The 18,124-nt window shown below is 41.6% G+C and overlaps 1 protein-coding gene across 48 annotated transcripts in view; it reads left to right on the top strand.

Moving 5' to 3' along the window:
- Window positions 1-6,403: 6,403 nt before the first annotated feature.
- PHF21A (PHD finger protein 21A) overlaps window positions 6,404-18,124 on the top strand; it is a 193,845-nt gene continuing 182,124 nt past the window's right edge. For 22 of the 48 annotated variants that reach the window (XM_060399565.1, XM_060399554.1, XM_027979673.2 and 19 more), the window contains exon 1: window positions 6,404-6,986. The gene's annotated coding sequence lies outside the window, so the exon portion shown is untranslated. Of the gene's footprint in view, window positions 7,428-8,133; window positions 9,221-9,802; window positions 9,928-18,124 lie in introns of those variants that run through there. The other 26 variants (XM_060399552.1, XM_042233435.1, XM_060399547.1 and 23 more) reach the window with 12 other exon arrangements.

Here is an 18,124-nt window from a genome sequence, read left to right as displayed (position 1 = left end):
AAACTAAAGGTGCACACAACAAGATGATAAAATTCATTCCACATTCCTAGTCTTGGAGGATCTCCCTGTGATACTTTTAGCAGCTCAGCAGCTCTAATGCAGACATTACAGCTCTTAATTGCAACCATTTTCATTTTTAACCACAGATCCAGCCTAAGCCCCCTGATCCACCCCAGTTACTTTTTGGGAAAAGAATTGGGATCTGCTTCTGTGGAGGGCAGAGTCACACATATGCAAATACACACCTACATCTATCCATGGTGTTTAGTGGTTTTCAACCCCGACCACCTGCAATCCCTCATCCTCTACCTTCCCCCCCAAACCTGGTACAATTTTACCCCTCCTTCTTCTGGCCCGATACACACGTAGGGGACTTTCGGCAATGTCTGGAGATTTTTGGTTTTCAAAACCGTGGCCAAGGTGCTACTGGTATTTAGTGGATAGAGACCAAGGACACTGCTAAATATCTGCCCCCGCCCCCCAACACAAACTTATCTGGTTCCAAATGTCAATGGTGTGAGGTTGAAGAGCCCTAGTCTAGTCAATTCTACTAAACACATATACCTGAAGTTGCTTAGGATTAAACTGCTTATTTGGTGATCATGACAAGGTAGTGAAATTGAAAGTACTCTTGAGAAGGTTGACTGCTTATTCACCAATATTTATTTATATACCAGTTATATCTGACCCACTTTCAATGATAATTTCAGCTTACCATAAAAGCACACACAAGAGAGTTACGGAGATTTTTAAAAGATCAGAAACCATTGAGACAGAGGGGAGAAAGAACATACATTCAGCTTCTGCTAGTCACTGGGGATTTTCTGTCATAATTCTTTAAAAATCACATTGATATATCTTCTCTACTTATTTAAGTATTTTGTTGGTACAAGCCAGGCAGTTACTTCCCTGCCTCAGTGAAGAGGTAGGACCTTGAGATTTCCAGTGTTAAAATCTTCTTTAGAGTGACCTTTTAAAAGACAAATGGGGTTACTTTTCAACCTGGAGTAGAAAAAAGGACAGAGTTGGAGTGAAGGAGGGGAAGGAGTTAGGGAGATTGGATGAGAAAGCTATTCAAATAGCCCTTTGTGGGGCAGGTTCATTATGTTATTTGAAATACTGTCAAATTCCAGAATATCAGAGACAATCATATACAGTTATAGGTATAAAAACCTTAATATCTAGGGTATGGCATGTATTGTTACCATAAAACTGTAAAATAAGAAAATGTCAAAGACACTTCTTTATTCTTTAATATATAATGTTCCTCTATGACACTGTAATATATAATGCCTCTTTATATTTTTCCTATATTTACAGTATCTCTGCATTAGACTGACCACCTTTATAGGGAGCTAGCTGTTTTATCATTTTGAATGACATTTTACATTCTCTATGGACTTCCCTGGTGGCTCAGGCGGTAAAGCGTCTGTCTAAATTGCAGGAGACCTGGGTTCCATCCCTGAGTTGGAACCCAGCAATCCACTCCAGTACTATTGCCTGGAAAACCCCCAGGACAGAGGAGCCTGGTGGGCTACAGTCCATGGGGTCTCAAAGAGTCGGACACGACTGAGTGACTTCACTTTCACTTTACATTCTCTAAGAGAATCCCAATATTAATTATTTTCTGTCCAATGAAAGTTATTTAGATTCCTACCTCCTAACCTATACATACATATATGATAAGTGTGAAAAATAGAAATCATAAAAATACGAGAAGAGAACTGTAGGTATTTTTCTAATCATGGACTTTGAGTGACCTCTTGAAGCAATGCGATGGAAGGCAGGAATACATAGGAAAAACAAGGACAGATTTGACTGCTTATATAAAAATTAAAGGGCTTCCCTGGTGGCTTACTGGTAAAGAACCTGCCTACCAGTGCAGGAGACATGGGTTTGATTCCTGGTCCAGGAAGATCCCACATGCTGCAGAGCAACTAAGCCCACGTGGCAAAACTACCCAGACTGCACCCTAGAGCCTATACTCCACAAGAGACACCCCGGCACCGCAACTACAGAGTAGATGCCCACTCGACACCACTAGAGAAAAGCCCGTGCTGCAACGAAGACCTAGCACAGCCAAATAAATAAGTAAAAGTTAAAGACTATGCTCCAATATTGAATAACATCGAACACTTGAGTTTTACCTCTTCTCAGCAGGGTTCTGAGGACTAATAAATGAGAATGGAGGCTAACTAGGTGGTAGGAGAGCAACTCTAAGTCGCTGTGCACCTACCATCATTATTATTAGGTCATTTGTGTCTGAACTGTTTACCTCAAAGGAACTTCTGGTGGTAAGCTTTCAGTTTCCAGCTTATTTCTGGGATCTTCACTAACTTACACTAATTGCTCTATTTTTTTCCTTTAGCACTTACGCCGGTTAGCCCTCTCAAAAATCCTGCAAAGTATTATATTTTACGAGAAACACCAGGGTTCAGAAGGCCTAAGTATTTTTCTCAGGCCACATAGCTAGTGAGGGTCTACTGAGTGCCTTGTGTCAGGGACACATAGAGCTTGAGAAAGACCCACGGAAATATAGCACAGCCTTGAGTCACCCCAAGACTCCTGGATGCCATATGCCACATTAGCACTGACGAGGTATTGGAAGTCCATGTGTTCACCTTATCCAGTTACATTAGCTCAGAAAATGAATCTGAAGGCACAGGAAAAGATGTCTTATGTGGCCTTGTGCGCCAGGCACTGTGCTGAGCACACTTCCTGAATTATTTCATTCAATTTTTTTCAGTAGTCCTAAAAAGTAGGTATTAGGAGCTGCATTTTACAAGATAGGAAAACTAAGGCTCTGAAAGATTGTTATTTGCCTAAGGTGCCTTAGTTGAGAAGCAGTGATATGTCTTAGGTGTGAGAATCCAAGGTCATTGGTTCCACTCCTCTTCATCATCTTAGAGCGAGGAAGAGTATATAAATGGAAACATGGTTGCATAATGAATCACAAGCTAAAGAATTCTTTTTCATAGAGTTTGATGTATGTTATTAGACAATTATTTAGCTAAAATACTTTAGTAAAATGTAAATATCAAACATGAGTTTACTTTTTTTTTTTTTGGAGTATAATTGCTGTACAACAACAGCAGAATGTGAATCAGCTATATATATACATGTATCCCCTCCCTCTTGAGCCTTCCTCCCACACCCTACCTCCCGCAACCCAGCCTCTAGGTCATCAGAGAGCACCAAGCTGAGCTCCCTGTGTTATACAGCAGCTATTTTATGACACTCATTTTTGATTGCTATGGATTTAGTAAGAAATATTTGGGAAGTTTCCTGGTGGCTCAGACAGTAAACAATCAGCCTGCAACGCTGGAGACCCAGGTTCAATCCCTGGGCTGGGAAGATCCCCTGGAGAAGGGAATGGAAACTCACTCTAATATTCTTGCCTAGAGAATTCCATGGACAGAGGAGCATGGGGGACAACAGTTTGATTGCTATTCAAACATGTTAGTAACCAAGCACTTATACAAGAAGTTCAGGGGCTTTAGTCTTCAAAAATTGGGTTGATAAAGGACGGCCCATGAGCCCAATCCTGCGCACCCACTGGTTTCTTGAGATCCATGAGCTAAGAATGTTTTAACATTTTTTTTAAGGATGAAAAAAATAGGAATATTTTCTGACACATGAAAAGTACATAAAACTGAAATGTCATGGCCCACAAATAAAGGCTTTATTACAACACAGCCAGGCTCATTTGTTTACCTACTTTCTATGGCTACTTTGTGTTACAACTGCATAGAGTTGAGAAGTTGAGACAGAGACTATGTGGCCTGCAAAGTCTAAGATAGTTCCTATCTGGGATTCTACAGAAAAAAATTTGCTGACCCCTGTTCTACAGCATTTACACATTCAGGCACAAAGCCAGTTTCTGAATTTTTTCTATGAAATTCTGAAACATTCTAAACTTTTTTTTTTTTTTTTTTTTGCCAGAAAGAACGCTAAAGCAGTCTTGCTCTGAAAAAATTTTGACAGCCTGGGCTGATTTGAAATGACACCATTAGACTATGGTCCAGTGCCTACCTACGGTCCAGGTCCTTCTTGAAAGACCTCTGCCTTCACTCATCTTTAAGAGACATCAGAGTTATCTCTAGACAGTAAAGCTGCATCTTACTACCCAACCAGCCCCTCCTTTATTTATACTGACTGCATTACAGGTTCAGTTTCACAACATTATGAGTTCATCCAAGCTTTGTGAATCATTTATAGGGACTTTCATTTTCGATCTAACTCTTGCACTCTGCTATGAAAAATTTTTTTTAATGTAAAGCTCAGAGCACTAAATGGGCTACACATGTAAAATAGAGCCCATAATTTTATTTATCCTTTAGCGTTAAGAAATCAGAGTTTGAAAAAATTGCTTTTTCTTGAGAAATGAAACTTAATTTTGCAGAAATAAAAAAAAAAAAAGCTTGCATGTCCAGGGATCTCAAAGCACCTCTGGTGGAAATACAAAACAGGATAAAGCATGTCTATTTATTTTTAAATACTGTTTACTTCTTGAGGGAGGTAGTATTTAATATAAAAGATGTGACTAGTAACAAATAGAGTCCAAGACTATTTCTGGTTTTGTCAATGACTCACTTTGACTTTGAGCAAATCGTCTCACCACTGTTGCTCTTTATCTGCAAAAACTGGACTTCATGCCTATGGGAGTTGCATGGCTAATCAATGCCTGAAAAATGCGTAGTGGCAGATGCTACAAAAGTGCTGAGCCTTAAAAACAAAACCACCCCCACCCCCCATTTGTATTCAGTTGAGGTTGGGGCTTATTGTTATTTAACATTCGAAGGCCAACACTACGTTAAGTCCAGCGTGCTGAACAGAAGAGATAATAATCACCGCCCAGTAGGATTTTTTTTAGAAAAAAATCTAAGATTTTTGGACTTTTATCTTTTCCTTTTCGTGTTATTTTAGAATCTAGTAATATATCCATACAAAAACATTCAGCTCTAAGTTGAAAACTATCGATTTGAAAATCTAAATAAACCCCCTGGAAAAGAAAAAAAAAAAGCCTTCCCCCGCCCCGCCAAGAAATCTCTCAAAACAAGAATTCTTCTGATGTTTTTTTTCCTCCCTGCAGTTCTCCATGTTACAGTCCTTGGAGGCAGAATAGGCATAAAATACTTTCACTAATAAAATATGACAAACCGCCGGATTATACGTGGCCGATTCCCAGTGATTGCCCTGCTACACAAAGCAGAAAAGTAAATGCCATCATCCCCCTTAGAACAAAAGAACTTAGGAATAAAAAACATGGAGAGGGGGGGAGAAAGCGGCAATAAATAAAGGTGAGCGAGGACCCCGGCCCCCGCCCCTCCCCGAAGCGAGTGTGGGACGGAGTGTGGCTAATAAAGTGGTTCAAGGGTAGTTATTTGGAAAGGGGGCGGGGTGGCGAGGGGAGGGAGCAGGCGAGCGAGCGAGCGGCGGCCGGGGATTGCATGTTGCATTCGACTTGAGGTGGCATCTTTCTCCTGTTGCCTGGACCACGCTTCCCCATTGCAGTGCTTCCCCCCTCGCTTCTCTCCGTCCCTGCCCTCCACGGCTTTCTTCCCCCCCCCCCCCACCCCCTTCCAAACTGCTGTTGCACTGGAGGGAGTTGGGGCCGCTCCGGAGCCCCTTTTGCAGCTCCTGACGACGGGAGGGGGGAGTTGGGTTCGGGCCGCCGAGTTGGTGGTGGTGGTGGTGCCGGGGGTTGCGGGGGGAGTGGCGGCCGCAGCGGGCTCCGGCCTCGCCTCAGCTGCAGCTCCTTGGGTGCCGAGCTGCAGCGCTGCACGGGCCCATCATTGCGGCGGCCCCGGAGTTTGGCCGCTCGGTGCTCAGCCCCATCACCGCCGCCGCCGCCGCCGCCGCTGCACTGGAGTTTGGCTGCCGCTGCCCTACTTCACTCTAGTTTAGTTTCACTCACTTTACATCCGGGTTTTTTCCCTAGGCAATGGGGGCCGCAGCACACCCCGTTCCTTAGGCAAAGTGAAATAAATTCGCCGCACCGACACGTCAAGTAGTCCGCCCGCCCGAGCGCCGCCGCGGGCCCCCCGCCGCCCCTCCCGCCGTTCCCCCCCAAACCCCCCGGGGGAGGTGAGGGGCCCGTGCTTCCCCGGGAGCCGCTGGGAGGGAGGTGCGGCGGGGGGGCGGCCCGGGCCGGCCGCCGTACAACTCCGCCCGGCGGCCCCCGCCCCCCCGACCGTGCCCCTCTACCCCGGCACCTCCTCTCTTCCCCTCGGCCCCCCCCCCACTCCGCCCTCGTCCCCGCTTTCCTCAGCCTCAGTCCCTCTCGCCCGGCTCTCGGGAGCGGCGGGGGCGCGCACGGCGGCGGCGGCGGCGGGCCGGCGGGGCCGCGCGGCGGGCTCCCGCGCGGGCGAGAGTGTGTCTGGGCCTGGGCGGAGGGATCCCCGGGCTGAGGCGGCGGAGGTGCTGCGGCCCGGGGCCGGGTGGTGAATGGGCTGGTGGTGCTCGCCGCCGCCGCCGCCGCCGCTGCTGAGGAGGAGGAGGAGGAGGAGGATGAAGAGTTGGGCTTGTTTGTCTCCCACAGTTTCTCTCCTGCTGCTCTGATTTCTGCCCTCCCGTTCCGGCCCGGGGCCTGTGTGTGTGTGTGTGTGTGTCTCTCCTGGACGAGGAGGAGGATCCAGTTCCTCCCCCCCCCCCCCCCCCCCCCCCCACCCCCCCTTGCCTGGGGAAGAGGAGGAAAGAAACAGCCCAGAGAGAGAGAGAGAGAGAGAGGGAGAGAGAGAGAGTGAGTGAGGGAGAGAGGGAGAGAGAGAGGAGGAGGAGGGAGAGGGGAACAACCTACCATCTTAACACACTAATATCTAAAAAGTGCGAGAGGCCCAGAGCAGCAGAGAAGCAGCAGCAGCCGCTCCAGCGCCTTCCCTCCCTCCCCATGAAGAAGAGTTCCCTCCTCCTCCTCCTCCTTGCTTCTCCTGCTCAGAGTTCCTGCCTCCAGCTGCCAGGGGGGACAGCCAGCCAGCAGCAGGAGGGTGCAGTATCCCAGCTTTTCCATTCTCTCTTCTCCTCACTCTCCTCTCCTCTCTCTCTCTCTCTCTTTTTTTTTTTTCTGGAGTAGCTCTGTTTCCCCTCCCTCCCCCCTTCCCCCTCTCTCTTCTCTCCTCTCTCTCTGTCTTGTCTCTGGTGTTTGTCTCTGGGAGGAACAGGGGGCTGCTTGCTTGGAGTTTGTTGTGGGGGGGAGGGAGGGGGAGGGGAGGGGTGTGTGGGAGGGAGGAGGGAAACGGGGGGTGTTCTCGCCAGGACCCCTCAGTCAACTTGAGATTTGAGCAATAACTTCCCCTTCGGGGCGCCCCCTCCCCCTGCGTGCCCTTCCTATTCCATCCCCCCCAACCCCCCCAAAAAAAGACAATGGAAAAACCTGGTCTCCCCCTTCCTCCCTTCTGCCCTCCACCCCTCCCCAGGATAAATTGGAAGTAAGTTTATGAGCAGCCTCGGGAGCCTGGGCGCTGAGTGCTGGGCCGGAGCGGGTGACAGAGGCGGCGCGCCGGGGGTGGCGGGGAGGGGGGGTGTCACATTGTCCCGGCGGGGGGCCGGGGAGTGGGGGGCTGGCCGGCGGGGGCGGGGGGCGCGGAGCCTCGTCCGCCCCCTTGGGCGCTCTCCCCTCGGCCCGGGGATGGTCGCCGGGGCTCTTTCACTACCCCACCCCCCACCCCCTCGGGATGCTGTCGGGGGGAAGTTTTTATTATGGTTATTTATTTAATTTTTTTTTTTTTTTTGGAAAACCATCTTGTTTGATGACTGAGGGATCTGGTTTAAGAAAAAAAAAAAAAAAAGCTGCGGCTGCTGACGCTGCCGGGCCCGAGTGTGTGTGTGTGTGTGTATGTGTGTGTGTGTTGGTGCATTTGTCTTGGGTGGCCGGAGCAGCGTTGGGGAAATTCCGCTTATTCTTCTTCTTCTGCAACTTGTTATTCCGGAGAGTCTGCCTGCACCCCTCACCCCGGGGCCGGCCCTCCCGCACTCGCCCCCGCCGCCCGCGGCCGCGGGGCGCCCCTGGTACCCCGAGCGGGCCGGGGCCAGCGAGAGAGGGGCCGCGGCCGCCCCTCCCCCGCCCGCGCCCCCGCCGGGGGGAGGGGCGCGCGGAGTGGGACTCTTTCCGTTTGGTCCAGCCCCGTCGTGCACGCAGTTCCCAACACTTCTCGTCATCCTCTCTTTGGTCTCTTTATTCTGCTGAGCGGTGCTGCTAGGATTTCTTTCTTTTTTTTTTTTTTCCCTGAACACGTTCGCGATGGTGGGTAGCAGCAAGGTGGTCCTGGCAGGGGAGGGGTCGATGTCGAGATTGGGCACCGGGGGGAAGAATGTCTCTTTTCAACTTTGTGGCTTGCACCCCCGGAGAAGGCCACACGCCGGTTGTGGGGTGCAGATGTGCCGAGAGTGATTTCTAAGTAGTTGAGTTGTCGAGATGAGGGTACGACTGCTAATGGTAGGCAGGTTTTGTTTTCATTGGTGAATCTGGTGTCATCATATTCCGATCATATGTTGAAATATTCTTTGTTTAGGTCTTGAAGTAGAGGATCTTACTCTGCACGTCCACATTGTGTTGTTTTTAAATGATGTCTCTGCAAGTATGGCTTTCTAGAATTTAAAGTGTGAGTTAAGGTCCGGGCGTGTGCGGGCCTCAGCACTGGCCTTGACAGTGAACTTTGTGGCTCTGTTTTGGTTTTCAAAGATTTGCTCCATAGCTGGGGTGCAGGCTGTGGATTTTAGTGTCAGGAATGTAGATGCTTGAGCTGGGGACGTTGGAGAAGGAAGAACATTTATATATTAATAATTGATAGCTGAATATTAGAATCAGATTAATTGGACTGATGAAAGTTTTTTTTTAAAGCAGTTATGCGCTCTAGGAAGGAAGCCTTTTCATAGGCACACTTTAAAGGGTTTCTTTAGGGCGCAGAGCTTGAATATCTCCTTTTAGAGAGGATACTTACCAACATCTGTAGCTTCATTGAGGGCCTGCTAAAGGGACTGAAACGGGGGCTAAGACATCGAAGTGTACTTTTCAGCGTTTATGTTGTTTGTTTACATCTGATGTTTACTCACGTTTGGGCAGTAGAAATAAATAGGTCAGCTTTTCTTTTGCTTTCTGAAGACTAGCCCCCTCCCCCAGCCCCCTTTTTTTTCTAAGTTTCACAATTTACTTGGTTTCACAGCATTGTAGGAAACTGTTACTACATTTTTACTGGAAATACTATTATTCATTTTGATTTTGGTAAGTCCTTTTCTGTTTTGTTTTTGTTTTTTTCCTCTTTATGTTTATATATGGAATCTACGTTGTGGGCTTAAAACTGGCTTATTAAGGTCCATTTAAAATGTTTGAAGAATGCATTTTAAAATCTCAGGACACATCTTTTGATGGCAAACAGGAAGTTTTTGTTTGCAGTTATGCTCATGTTTATGAAAAAATTCTGTACTTAAAACTTTTGTAGATGTATAACTATCCTTAAATGAAGAGTATAGTAATAGTGCAGAAAATTCTTCAAACAAGTTTCTGGCTAACACATTAAAAATATTCCAGGTGCTTTTCTTTATGTCATACTTTTGCTTTTCTTAAGGTAATAGTATTTGCAATATGACTAAGGTTGCTTGGATGGTCTTAATAGTCTTTTCGCTTGAATGCTTCAGAAGGCTTTTTAACATAGTTTTAAGATAATTTTGCAAGCTTTATTTAAGCTTATTGCACTTAGAACTCCCTGTCGAGTCTTTATGAAATTGGAAAAGTAAAAAGCCCCCTGCCTCTGCCAGATTTTATTTTTAAGAGGTGTAAGTGTTGGGTGGCCCCTGTTTCTTTTAGCTTTGAAGGGCCCATCCTTTTTCCCATTCAGTCATCTGGAAAGAGCTGCCTCAGAAATACTCTTCTTCTGCTTACATGAAGAACTCTAAATGCTATCCAGCAGGAGGTGCTGCAGCAAGATAAAGGTAACCTCTGAATTGTAAGGGTCTTGCTACTTATTACAGCTCTACTTAGCTTCAGCTAAGCAACAGGATTAACACCTTAAAGTTCCAGAAAGATCTTGAATAAGTCCATTGAAAAATTCCATTTGCTGTTAGAAGCTGAAATTTGTGACTGCTTTTTACCTGCTTACAATATTACACAGAGTAAATTGCTTATGGTGGACAGCTGAAGGATGCTGCCCTTAGGTACAGAGTACTGTTAGAACACGTTTTTAAAAATTACGTGCTGTGGATGGCTATAAACAAAAGTAGTTAATATGACTTGGGACTTTTGACTTTGAGGTCATCTTTATAATATTGAGTGAGATATAGAGTACTTGAACTATTATTGGAAAGGGAGATATTGTATGGAAAAATTCTTAGACTTTCTGTGTTTTTTTCTTCCCATCTGTGGACAGTAATCCTAATAGATAAATTCTTAGGCCCTCAGCTTTATAAATACATGCAGTTAATGTGTTTGAGTTGGCTTGCGAAGACTGAGATTCTTGAACTAGAATTAAAGTTCTGTCTGTGGGTATAGGTCATTGCTGATATGGCTGTTAGTAACACTTAACAATAAGTGCATAAAGATGGAAGTATTTTTGTAGCACATGGTCCTTTGAAACTCTTGTTAGTGTTAGGTGAATTGATTTATCACTGGAAATATTGTACTGTGGTGGCTTGTAAAGCTTTATATCAAAGTTTTAAAAACTTAAGAATGTGTAGAAAATTTGATGAACTTGCTTTGAATTTTGTTTGTTTTTTGGAAATAATGGTGTACTTTTTTCTCAGTAAGATCAAATGATATAATACATGTGAAAGTTCTTTGTAAATTGTCAGAAGCCATGCAGATGTTAAGTTGTTGAGATAGGTGGCTAATTAATACATGGGCAGAAGCTCCTGGCTTTAAAATATTAACTATCTTCATATGATTTGGGAAATGAGTGCATTAAAAGTGCATCCAGAACACTTTATGAACTTTTTTTTTAATACTGCTGTGGTTACCAAAAAGCTCTTTGTTAGAATATTGAAGCTTTGTTTAAAAATGCTGTCTAGGCAGTTTCCCCTAATTAAAAAAAAAAAAAGATCATTTTTTCCTTTTGTAGACTCTGTGAAATGTGTATCTCCTGTTAAAGTTTTTCTTCATTCTCCATTGATGTGATAGTAGTTGATTTTAGTGATTATTTTAAAGTTCCTGTATTTTTCTATAGACTTTTAGTAACACACAGAGTAACAGATGTCATGGTTAATATTTTGATTGTTTTGACTGATCCTGCTAACTTTCTGAAAAATTCTTGCTAACTAAACCATTCAAACTTGATTCAGAGTGAAAAAGACATGTATGTGTTAGTATTAGGTACCTGTGTGTATCATTTTTGTTTTTCTAATTGAGAAGGATGCGTGAGGAAATGACTACTCACACACAGGAGTGCACTGAAATATTTTTGGTGTCAAAACAACTTAGAAGTTTAAAACTCAGAACTTTGAGTTCTGGCTTTCATACTAGACTCTACTCAAATTTGGACTGAAATAAAGTAACATGTATATAATGGGGAGTTCCTATTTTGTGAGCATATCAAAAGGTATAGTATCCTAAATATTAGAATTAATTAGTCTTTATGAAATAACCGCAACTAGAAATTAAATATAGAAACTTGCTTCAGTGAAGGGTGAGAAAAACATTTAACTGTTAAGATAAAAATGAAACTTCTCAGGGTAATATTAATGTTTTCATCCTAGACAGTGAACACTAAAGTTTGTTTGTTTTTTTTTTTTTTTTAGGAAATACTGATATTAAGGTTTTAGTCATGTGTTTTTAAATTTTGGATCCTTAATATATTATTGCCGAAATCTTTTGTATTTAATTACTGTTGAAAGGGAGAAAAGGAAGGGGTTATAGTTTTAGGTCTCTAACCTTTGACAGAAATCATTTATAATCTATATTCAGAGCTGATTTCTTGAAACATGTTTGAATCTTCATATTAATTTGTGCTGGGAAATATTAATGATTTATGTTGACTTCTCAGAACTTATTGTACATGGGCTTTTTTTCGTAGGCCCTAAATATTCTTTAGGAGCATAGCAATGTGTTTTGATCACTTTCTAACTTGACCAGGTGTATATTGGTGTTTTTTTAAAAGTAATATGTTAATACTGCATGAAAATTATTGCTGATAATTATTTCTTCAATAGCATATGTTTCCTTCTTTGTATCATGTGTGTGCATGTGGCCATACTGTTTTGTGGGCTTTCATATCATCTTATTTGTGTATTGAATTTTTGAACCGTTACCTTTGGTGAGAATGTTGAAATAGACTGTTAGGAATAACTTTTATATTGCTTGTCTATCAGTTGAGTCTTAAACTGGGAAGGTGGTGAACTCTTCCCCTTAAGAGATAATCTGCGTTTCAGTTGTCCTTTGAGTTTTTCTAAAGCAACTTTCTTACACTAGGCACTTGTTAGGCAGTTTGAATGCCCCTCCATTTCTCTCCCTCCAACACACTGCAGACTGCATACCTCTGCCCCCTTTTTAAAGAAAAAATAGTGAGCCGGTCTCAGCTGGAGGAAACTATTCTTTCCTATATTTTGGAATCATCTATGGAAATGTTTTTCTGCTTTTTAAAGTAGACAAAAAAAGTGAACTGATAATTTGGAGATAGGAAAGGGATGGGGCCTAACAGACTGATGATCTAGGTTATATTTTGACTTTGTTTGTGGGCCTAGGGGAGAAAAATAACTTAAACACAGAAGCCAAAAAGATGGGTTTTGTTTTATTGTTTTGGCTGCATTGAGAATACAAACTGTCAGTACTTGAGGAGAAGGAGCAGCAGAAAGGAATTGATTTTTTTCTGCTGCAGATCCAAGTATTGTTAACCATGTGGATCTCTAAAGCAGCATACTTACAAATCAAACAGGAGTTGATTCTCTGACTCAATTAACAGTCAGAACCCTAGACTGTTTTTTAAAATTTTAAGTAAGTACCAAAAACTTCAGAGTAATGACAATGATTTCCTGATAAAAGTGGGTGATAGTAACCATGGCAACCGCTGTCTCTGGCCTTATGGACAGTATGTTGTATTGATGGAGCTTCGGATCCTGTAGTAGCCTGTCACTTTCATGGTGAAAGGTAGTAGCCTGTGTTGCAGGTGCTTTTTAGCTGGATTGTGTTAAATTTGTGTGCCGCCAGCTTATCTTTCCTTGTTTGGAATTTCTTGGACTGTATTCCACAACATGTTTGTGAAGGTGCTGTTGCCTGAAAATAACCCACCACCTGTGTTAGGCCTCCTAATGCAGATTGCACTTAGTTCTTTCCCTGCCTCCTCCTTCAGTGTTGCAGAAAATGAGAGTGTGTGTAGAAATTGTATACATATATTACAGCTCAAAGTTATCCACTTGGGTTTGGACATGTCATTGATGGCTTATTAAAAAAAACCTTGTGTTTTTGGAAAAAGTCAGTGGTATAGAGAAATGGATCTGTACCTGGTATTTTCTAAGTGTTCTTTTCACAAACAGATGTGTATGTGAAATGAAGGGTGAGAAGTGGAGGGGGTAAATACTAAGGACTGGACGAAAGAGGGGCTTAAGTAGTATTGTTGTTGTTGTGTGTGGTGGTTTTATGTGTATACTATAAGAATATATTTCTCAGTGGGCCTAGTGGGCAGTATGAAAGTATGGAAAATGTTTTCTTGTGATAATTTTCTTCCAGAAAAATTATTTATAAAATGTAACTTGAAAGACTGTTAAGAGAAAACCTGATAAAACAATTAAAACTTTTTGGGGTATAGGGGATAGAAAGCTCTGAAACTGATAAAATTGAAGCAATTGTTTTAAAAGTTGTATCTTTAAATATCATTTAAAATTTGTGTCATATCTTTTTGCTTTTTAAGGATTTATTTTATAAAGTTATTCTGTTTTTCTAAGGTGAAAATGTTGATCTAAATGTTAATTGATACTTTTTATCTGTATATAGTAAAGAATCTGTGCTGGGGCAGAGAACAAACAAATTATATGTAGATTTGACTAGGCCCTGATAATAAGATCTAGTCAGATTGTGCTAGATAGTTCAGAGTTTCTTAAAACTTACTGTGATAGGGTGAAATGGTTTACTTACTACAAATCCCAAGATGCAGTGCAGTTTTTTGCCTAGCTCCAGAATAGAGCATTGCATGCTGGGACCTGTAGTTGATTTTAACAGCACAGGGAACCCTTCCCTCCTGTCTACTCCATTTTATACACAGCTTCCCAAAGCCTCTAAGAACTTTCTGCTAAGTAAAGTTTGATTGCTAATGTCATGATTACTATGCTGCTAGTATTCTAAAGTGAGTCTTCAGAACACCCTAGTGTGATTTTACCTTAGATGCATTAGCTGTTTTTAAAAATCAGTTGCTAAAAGATTTACATGTAGAATAGCCTACATATGTATATATACTCAAAACTTGACTTAGCAGTTGTAGCTTTTTTTTGTTTGTGATGATACAGATTTCTTTATAATTACAGCATTAATTGATTGCTAGTGTGGGCATTAGAATTAGAAGACTGTTATTGTAGGGCCTGATATATATGCAGTTCTTTCTTTGAATGAGGACAGCTAAGTTGGATGAAGGGTTATTTTTGTGCCAGAATTTAAGTAGAAATTTTTATTCTTCTGTAATGATTGTCAACGTCTTGAGTCTCAGTATTCTTTAAATGAAAGACGAAGTCCTGAAAATAATTGTTATTTTAGTGTAAGTTTAATACTCAAAGCTAACGGCTGAAAGGTAGAGAAAAACGTAAGGTTATAAAAACAAAGTGTAATTTGTTTATATTTTCATTTGTAAATTTAAAAATTCTGTCCTTTTGAGGGTTCTAATACTTTCCACTTTCTTAACTAGAGTCAGTGTTGTTGTAGGGATTAAATGTTAAAATCTGTGAAAGTGCTTAGCACAGTGCTTGGCACATAATAAAGTCTCAATAAATGTATATGGTTAGTAGTAAGTTTAGTAGTAGTGTTTATTGTTATTTTTAAAAATATAATGATTTACATTTTTCCTCTCTTTTTTGAATTATTATTTATTTGATCAGAAACTCAGGATGTTCTAAACAGGCCTTGAGAGTTTTGGTCTATAGTGGTGATGTGGCAGTTCCTTAGGATTTTTTGCCATAAAATGTCTTCACACCTCAGTTTCTCCCTGAGTGACATATGCCCCAAGTCAGACAACCAGCTAGTAGCAGAATTTTCACTGGGATTCAGCTTTGCCTTTTCAGAACTCTTTGCCACTGTGCCATGGCCTTTGGTTGATTTTAGAAAGTTCAAAAGATAATGAAAATTTCTTTGTTAATAATGTTTGCACTGTTAGAACATCCAAACTAGTTGATGAATGAAAATAAGATGCTGTAAACATTTCTTCGTGTCACAGTGTATGTAACCTTGGAAAAATTCTGTCGTGTTTAGAAGCATGAGACAGTCTATCACCACAGTTCACAGTGTTACAGGATTGATGTACTGGAGGCCAGTGAGCAGCCCCAAAAAGAAAATGTAGTTTCAGGTCTGTGGGATGTACTTAAAATGTTAGGTTCAAAGAAGTCATAAGTCTTTACGTTATTTTTCTCTTTTAGGACATGAACTTCTTTTCAGCTCTTGAAATTGTTTGAGGATAATTTTTTATCTACATGCCTTTTAGCTTTTTGAAAAAACAAAGGGACACCTGGGAATATTGAAAAATGTAGGCATAATTGTTGTTGTGGTGTATGTGCCTTAGTCTGAGTGTGTGTAGAATCAGGGAAGTGTCTTTGTTACCTCCTTGACCATTGTCTATTAGATAGAGTTCATCGAATGCTGTTGCTGAGGGCTGCTATGTTTATTTAAGAAAGCTCTGCCTTTAGTAGTAATTATTCAAGTATTTATTTATACAACAACCCATTCCACCGTAATAATACTAATCTTTTTTTTCCTCATAAAGGTGAACTGAAACTTGTTAATATTTGTAGCTTAGACAGTAGATAGATTTTTTAGATAATGTCATAAATTTATGGAATCTGGTCTGATATGCTTCTACGTTATGAATGGTTTTATTTATTTTATATTAACTCATCTTTTCAAGACCTAACATTAAAACAAAATTAATCCAGTGGTTACAAAGATGTTAAATTCTAATGGCTAAGTGTAAGGGAGAAAATGGTCTCTGGTGTTACTTGGCCAGTGCAGGAAGTTTGGATGAATTCTTATCTACATTTTATGGTTACACTCTAAAGTTGGAAATAAGGAGAGGATGTAAGAGGAGTGAACCTGGGCAGCCATGTGTAATTATCTATAGAGTCCTCTGACACACCTAAATTATTGAGCACAGTTTTCTATCTTTTTTTTAAATGAAGTGTCCCAGACCACTTGTAAATGAAACAGTTGTGATAGTGTCAGAAGACCTGGGTTTAAGACCAGTCCTGTCACTGGCTGTACACTCTTGGGAAATTCATCCTAGCTGAGCTTTAATTTTCCCAGTACTGTAGTAAAATCGGGATAATGGTGAGAGCCTGCTTCACTGTTTTCCTAAAAGGATGAAATAATACTCATGGATGTAATTTATAGACTAAAGAAGTACATAAAAATTTGAGTTTTTAATCACTAATAGATGGCTGGATTTTAAGATATTTGTCTGTATTATGTTAACAATGTTAATATTTACAAAATTTAAATATATGAGTTAGAATCATAATTGGTGATATGGATCACCCTCCCCCACCATGGCCGACAGACAAGTTCTTAATGTGTTTGCAGTGTAGTTCTTGACAATATGCACTGCTGTGTTTGTGTGTATATATATAAAAATATCTTAAGTGTACTGTGTGTTACATTATTGAAAAGTTTCAATTATGGCCTTTTATGTTGAAAAATGTTCTTATGTGTTAATATTCAAACTTAAATACATACATTTGTTCTTAGACAAGGGCATGTATATAAGATTTTAAATGGTTGGCAAGTGGTGAACAGTTTCTATTTTGGGGTTATCTGTTATTGTGTTATCTGTTATCTGTTTAGTGTGTTTATGAGTATGCTAAGTACTAGCCTTTTTACATATAGTATCTTAGTTAATTTTAGTCCTCACAGCAATGTTCTGAGGATTTGCTGTTGTTAACCTATCCCCATTTTACAGATGAGGAAATGAAGGCTTCCCTGGGATCGCATACATAGCCGTGATAACAATGTTAATTCAAGCCCGAGTTTGATTCCAGAGCCCCTCCTTTTAAGTGTCTGTAATGCTGTACGAAGCTCTGTAATTCCTGTAGAAGCTTAGCAAGTGCGCTACTAAAGGAGTTTTCAATCCGCTGAAATGGCCACAGCTTTGACATATCCTTTTAAGAATGAATGTTTCATTTGATTTTGTTGGGTTAGGTTGAATGTTTTGGAAATAGTAAGCAGTGGAATGGAATGGAAATGAAGGCATTTGGGATAGTGTATTTCCTGTCTTAGATGGCGCAGTGGTAAAGAATCCACCTGCCAATGCAGGAGACACACAAGATGTGGGTTCGATCCCTGGATCAGGAAAATCCCCTGGAGTAGGAAATGGCAACACACTCCCATATTCTGGCCTAGAAAATTCCGTAGACAGAAGAGGCTGGTGAGCTACAGTCCATGGCGTTGCAAAGAGTCAGACACGACCGAGCACACACTGCTTGTGTCCTGTCCATCACTTTGTGCCCATTGTGAAGCACAGTGCTTGCTATGGAGGAGGGTCTAGTGTCCATTGCAAAGCACAGTGCCTGTTATGGAGTAGGGTCTAGTACCCATTTCTTAAAGGTTGCAGTCTGGGCACTGTAGCATGGTAGGTTATCCATTTTCTTGGTAGGTGCAGATGGTTTACATTAGCTATGTCAATCAGTCCTTAGAATTGTCAGCATTTTAGAGGGTAGGATGGTAAGTGTCCTTTTTTTAATAGTTTATTGTAATATTTTAAAAATATCAAAAGGCAGAGAATTGGAGTTATAAAAGTAATACTTGCAATACAGATATGTGTAAAGTAGAAAACAGAAGTTAGCCCATTCTCATCTACTTTGAATTTTTCCCGTGTATTTAACTATGTATAATGTTGTTTAGTCGCTGAGTTGTGTCTTACTTTTTTACAACGCCATCGTGGACTGTAGCCTGCCAGGCTCCTCTGTCCATGGGATTTCCTAGGCAAGAATACTGGAGCAGGTTGCCATTTCCTTC

The sequence above is a fragment of the Ovis aries genome, chromosome 15, assembly GCF_016772045.2.
Source record: "Ovis aries strain OAR_USU_Benz2616 breed Rambouillet chromosome 15, ARS-UI_Ramb_v3.0, whole genome shotgun sequence".
Taxonomy (NCBI): Eukaryota; Metazoa; Chordata; class Mammalia; order Artiodactyla; family Bovidae; genus Ovis; species Ovis aries.
The sequence above is the reverse complement of the archived record's forward strand: the minus strand, read 5'-3'. Positions and strand labels throughout refer to the sequence as shown.